Consider the following 6,003-nt stretch of genomic DNA (forward strand, 5'->3'; position numbering starts at 1 on the left):
CAGCTTTCCCCTCAAGAAGCCTTTCGCTAAGACAGTTCTTGTGGAATTGGCAAAGTGATATATTTGGAAGCCCATAGAGGGCTATGGTGAAAAAGGAAATATCCTCAGATGAAATCTGGAAAGAAGCTTTCTGAAAAACTGCTTGTGTTCTGTGACTTCCATCTCACAGAGTTACATCTGTATTTCGTGAGATCTCTTGCTAGCCTTATTTCTGTGGAATCTGAGAACAGATATTTCGGATCCCTTTGAAGACTATAGGGCCAAAGGAAATATCCTCCGATAAAAAGAGAAAGAAGCTTTCTGAGAAACTTCTTTGTGTTCTGTGAAATCATCTCACAGAGTTACAGCTTTTCCCTCAAGAAGCCTTTCGCTAAGACTGTTCTTGTGGAATTGGCAAAGTGATATTTGGAAGCCCATAGAGGGCTATGGTGAAAAAGGAAATATCCTCAGATGAAATCTGGAAAGAAGCTTTCTGAGAAACTGCTTAGTGTTCTGTTAATTCATCTCACAGAGTTACATCTTTTTCGTGGATCCTTTGCTAGCCTTATTTCTGTGGAATCTGCAACAGATATTTTGGATCCCTTTGAAGACTATGTGGGCCAAAGAAAATATCCTCCGATAACAAACTGAGAAAGAAGCTTTCTGAGAAACTTCTTTGCGTTCTGTGAAATCATCTCACAGAGTTACAGCAATTTCCCCTCAAGAAGCCTTTCGCTAAGACAGTTCTTGTGGAATTGGCAAAGTGATATTTGGAAGCCCTTAGAGGCTATGGTGAAAAAGGAAATATCCTCAGATAAAAATCTGGAAAGAAGCTTTCTGAGAAACTTCCTTAGTGTTCTGTGAATTCATCTCACAGAGTTACATCTGTATTTCAAGGATCTCTTTGCTAGCCGGTTTCTGTGGAATCTGAGAACAGATATTTCGGATCCCATGAAGACTATAGGGCCAAAGGAAAATATCCTCCGATAAAAAGAGAAAGAAGCTTTCTGAGAAACTTCTTTTGTGTTCTGTTAAATCATCTCACAGAGTTACAGCTTTCCCCTCAAGAAGCCTTTCGCTAAGACAGTTCTTGTGGATTTTGCAAAGTGATATTTGGAAGCCCATAGAGGGCTATGGTGAAAAAGGAAAATATCCTCAGATGAAATCTGGAAAGAAGCTTTCTGAGAAACTGCTTTGTGTTCTGTTACTTCACTCACAGAGTTACATCTAAATTTCGTGGATCTCTTGCTAGCCTTATTTCTGTGGAATCTGAGAACTGATATTTCGGATCCCTTTGAAGACTATAGGGCCAAAGGAAATATCCTCCGATAAAAAGAGAAAGAAGCTTTCTGAGAAACTTCTTTGTGTTCTGTGAAATCATCTCACAGAGTTACAGCTTTCCCCTCAAGAAGACTTTCGCTAAGACAGTTCTTTCGGAATTGGCAAAGTGATATTTGGAAGCCCATAGAGGGCTATGGTGAAAAAGAAAATATCCTCAGATGAAATCTGGAAAGAAGCTTTCAGAGAAACTGCTCTGTGATGTGTGACTTCCACTCACAGAGTTACATCTGTATTTCTTGGATCTCTTTGCTAGCCTTATTTCTGTGGAATCTGAGAACTGATATTTCGGATCCCTTGAAGACTATAGGGCCAAAGGAAATATCCTCCGATAAAAAGAGAAAGAAGCTTTCTGAAAAACTTCTTTGTGTTCTGTGAAATCATCTCACAGAGTTACAGCTTTCCCCTCAAGAACCTTTCGCTAAGACAGTTCTTGTGGAATTGGCAAAGTGATATTTGAAGCCCATAGAGGGCTATGGTGAAAAAGGAAATATCCTCAGATGAAATCTGGAAAGAAGCTTTCTGAGAAACTGCTTTGTGTTCTGTTAATTCATCTCACAGAGTTACATCTGTATTTCGTGGATCTCTTTGCTAGCCTTATTTCTGTGGAATCTGAGAACAGATATTTCGGATCCCTTTGAAGACTATGGGCCAAAGGAAAATATCCTCCGATAACAAACTGGAAAGAAGCTTTCTGAGAAACTTCTTTGTGTTCTGTGAAATCATCTCACAGAGTTACAGCTTTCCCCTCAAGAAGCCTTTCGCCTAAGACATTCTGTGGAATTGGCAAAGTGATATATTGGAAGCCCATAGAGGGCTATGGTGAAAAAGGAAATATCCTCAGATGAAATCTGGAAAGAAGCTTTCTGAGAAACTTCTTAGTGTAATCTGTTAATTCATCTCACAGAGTTACATCTGTATTTCAAGATCTCTTTGCTAGCCTTATTTCTGTGGAATCTGAGAACAGATATTTCGGATCCCTTTGAAGACTATAGGGCCAAAGGAAATATCCTCCGATAACAAAGAGAAAGAAGCTTTCTGAGAAACTTCTTTGTGTTCTGTGAAATCATCTCACAGAGTTACAGTTTTCCCCTCAAGAAGCCTTTCGCTAAGACAGTTCTTGTGGAATTGGCAAAGTGATATTTGGAAGCCCATAGAGGGCTATGGTGAAAAAGGAAATATCCTCAGATGAAATCTGGAAAGAAGCTTTCTGAGAAACTGCTGTGTGATGTGTGACTTCCACTCACTGAGTTACATCTGTATTTCGTGGATCTCTTTGCTAGCCTTATTTCTGTGGAATCTGAGAACAGATATTTCGGATCCCTTTGAAGACTATAGGGCCAAAGGAAATATCCTCCGATAAAAAGAGAAAGAAGCTTTCTGAGAAACTTCTTTGTGTTCTGTGAAATCATCTCACAGAGTTACAGCTTTCCCCTCAAGAAGCCTTTCGCTAAGACAGTTCTTGTGGAATTGGCAAAGTGATATTTGGAAGCCCACGGAGGGCTATGGTGAAAAAGGAAATATCCTCAGATGAAATCTGGAAAGAAGCTTTCTGAGAAACTGCTTAGTGTTCTGTTAATTCATCTCACAGAGTTACATCTGTATTTCGTGGATCTCTTTGCTAGCCTTATTTCTGTGGAATCTGAGAACTGATATTTCGGATCCCTTTGAAGACTATAGGGCCAAAGGAAATATCCTCCGATAACAAAGAGAAAGAAGCTTTCTGAGAAACTTCTTTGTGTTCTGTGAAATCATCTCACAGAGTTACAGCTTTCCCCTCAAGAAGCCTTTCGCTAAGACAGTTCTTGTGGAATTGACAAAGTGATATTTGGAAGCCCATAGAGGGCTATGGTGAAAAAGGAAATATCCTCAGATGAAATCTGGACAGAAGCTTTCTGAGAAACTGCTTTGTGTTCTGTTAATTCACTCACAGAGTTACATCTGTTCCCCTCAAGATCCGTTTGCTAGCCTTGTTTCTGTGGAATTTGAACAGTATTTGGAAGTCCCATAGCGGACTATAGGGTGAAAAAGAAATATCCTCCGAGAAAAAAAGGAAAGAAGCTTTCTGAGAAACTGCTTTGTGTTCTGTGAAATCACTCACAGAGTTACAGCTTATTTCAAGAGCCTTTGCTAGCCTATTTCTGTGGAATCTGGCAAAGTGATATTTGAAGCCCATAGAGAAGACTAAAGGGAAAAAGAAAATATCCTCCGATAAAAATGAGAAAGAAGCTTTCTGAGAAACTTCTTTGTGTTCTGTGAATTCATCTCAGAGAGTTACAGCTTTTCCTCAAGAAGCCTTTCGCTAACACTGCTCTTTTGGAATTTGCAAAGTGATATTTCGGGAAGCCCTTTAGAGGGCTATGGTGAAAAAGGAAATATCCTCAGATAAATAAGGAAAGAAGCTTTCTGAGAAACTGCTTTGTGTTCTGTGAAATCATCTCACAGTGTTACAGCTTTCCCCTCAAGAAGCCTTTCGCTAAGACTAGTTCATGTGGAATTTGCAAAGTGATATTTGAAGCCCATAGAGGGCTATGGTGAAAAAAAAATATCCTCAGAAAAAATCTGGAAAGAAGTTTTCTGAGAAACTGCTTTGTGTGTTCTGTTAACTTCACTCACAGAGTTACATCTGCATTTCGTGGATCTCTTTGCTAGCCTTTTTTCTGTGGAATCTGAGAACAGATATTTCGGATCCCTTTGAAGACTATAGGGCCAAAGGAAATATCCTCCGATAAAAAAGAGAAAGAAGCTTTCTGAGAAACTTCTTTGTGTTTGTGAATTCATCTCACAGAGTTACAGCTTTTCCTTCAAGAAGCCTTTTGCTAAGACTGTTCTTGTGAATTGGCAAAGATATACTTGAAGCCCATGGAGGGCTAAGGTGAAAAAGAAAATATCTTCAGATAAAAACTGGAAAGAAGCTTTCCGAGAAACTGATTTGTGTTCTATTAATTCATCTCACAGAGTTACAGCTTTCCCCTCAAGAAGCCGTTCGCTAAGACTGTTCCTGTAGAATTTGCAAAGTGATATTTGGAAGCCCTTATAGGGCTCTGGTGAAAAAGAAAATATCCGCAGATAAAAACTGGAAAGAAGCTTTCTGAGAAACTGCTTTGTGATGTGTGACTTCCACTCACTGCTTTACAGCTGTATTTCGTCAAGAAGCTGCTTGCTTGCCTTATTCTGTGGAATCTGAGAACTGATATTTGGATTCCCTTTGAAGACTATAAGGCCAACTGAAGTATCCTGCGATAAAAATGAGAAAGAAGGTTTCTGAAAAACTTCTTTGTGATCGGTGAATTCATCTCACAGAGTTACAGCTTTTCGTTTAAGAAGCCTTTCGTTAAGACTGTTCTTGTGGAATTGGCAAAGTGATCTTTGGAAGCCCATGAGGTCTACGGTGAAAAAGAAAATATACTCAGATAAAAACTGGAAAGAAGCTTTCTGAGAAACTGCTTTGTGTTCTGTTAATTCATCTCACAGAGTTACAGCTTTTCCCTCAAGAAGCCATTCGCTAAGACTGTTCTTGTGGAATTTGCAAAGTGATATTTGGAAGCCCATGGAGGGCTTTGGTAAAAAAAAATATATATCGTTAGATAAAAACTCAAAAGAAGCTTTCTGAGAAACTGCTTTGTGTTCTGTTAATTCCTCTCACAGTATTACAGCATTCCCCTCAACAAGCCGTTCGCTAAGATTGTTCTTGTGGAATTTGCAATGTGAGATTTGGAGGCCAATGGAGAGCTATGGTGAAAAAGAAAATATCCTCATATAAAAACTCGAAAGAAGCTTTCTGAGAAACTGGTTTGTGTTCTGTTAATTCATCTCACAGATTTTCAGCTTTCCCCTCAAGAAGCCTTTCGCTAAGACTATTCTTGTGGAATAGGTAAACTGATATTTGGAAGCCCATGAAGGACTATGGTGAAAAAGCAAATATCCTCAGATTAAAACTGAAAAGAAGCTTTCTGAGAAACTGCTTTGTGTTCCGATAATTCATGTCACACAGTTACAGCTTTCCCCTCAAGAAGCCGTTCGCTACGACTGTTCTTGTGGAATTTGCAAAGTGATATTTGGAAGCCCATAGAGCACTACGGTGAAAAAGAAAATATCCTCAGATTAAAACTGGAAAGAAGCTTTCTGAGAAACTGCTTTGTAATGTTTGACTTCCACTCACTGAATTAGCTGCATTTCGTGCAGCTCTTTGCTACCCTTATTTCTTTGGAGTCTGAGAACTGATATTTCCGATCCCTTTGAAGACGATTGGGCCAAAGGAAATATCCTCCAATAAAAATGAGTATGAAGCTTTCTGAGAAACTTCTTTGTGATCAGTGAATTCATCTCACAGAGTTACAGCTTTTCCCTCAAGAAGCTTTTCGCTATGACTTTTCTTGTGGTATTCGCAAAGTGATATCTGGAAACCCATGGAGGGCTTTGGAGAAAAAGAAAATATCTTCAGATAAAAACTGGAAAGAAACTTTCTGAGAAACTGCTTTGTGTTCTGTTAATTCATCTCTCAGAGTTACAGTTTTCCCTTCAAGAAGCCGTTCGCTAAGACTGTTCTTGTGGAATTTGCAAAGTGATATTTGCAAGCCCATGGAGAGCAATGGTGAAAAAGTAAATATCCTCAGATAAAAATTCGAAAGAAGGGGGTGGAGCAAGATGGCCGATTAGGAACAGCTCCAGTCTCCAACTCCCAGC

The 6,003-nt window shown here is 39.3% G+C and overlaps 1 pseudogene; it reads left to right on the plus strand.

The window, feature by feature from the left end:
• The first annotated feature begins 298 nt into the window (after nt 1–298).
• LOC126947411 (uncharacterized) lies at nt 299–5,068 on the plus strand (annotated as a pseudogene).
• The last annotated feature ends 935 nt before the right edge of the window (nt 5,069–6,003 follow it).

This window comes from Macaca thibetana, unplaced genomic scaffold, assembly GCF_024542745.1.
Source record: "Macaca thibetana thibetana isolate TM-01 unplaced genomic scaffold, ASM2454274v1 unplaced_scaffolds249, whole genome shotgun sequence".
Lineage (NCBI taxonomy): Eukaryota > Metazoa > Chordata > Mammalia > Primates > Cercopithecidae > Macaca > Macaca thibetana.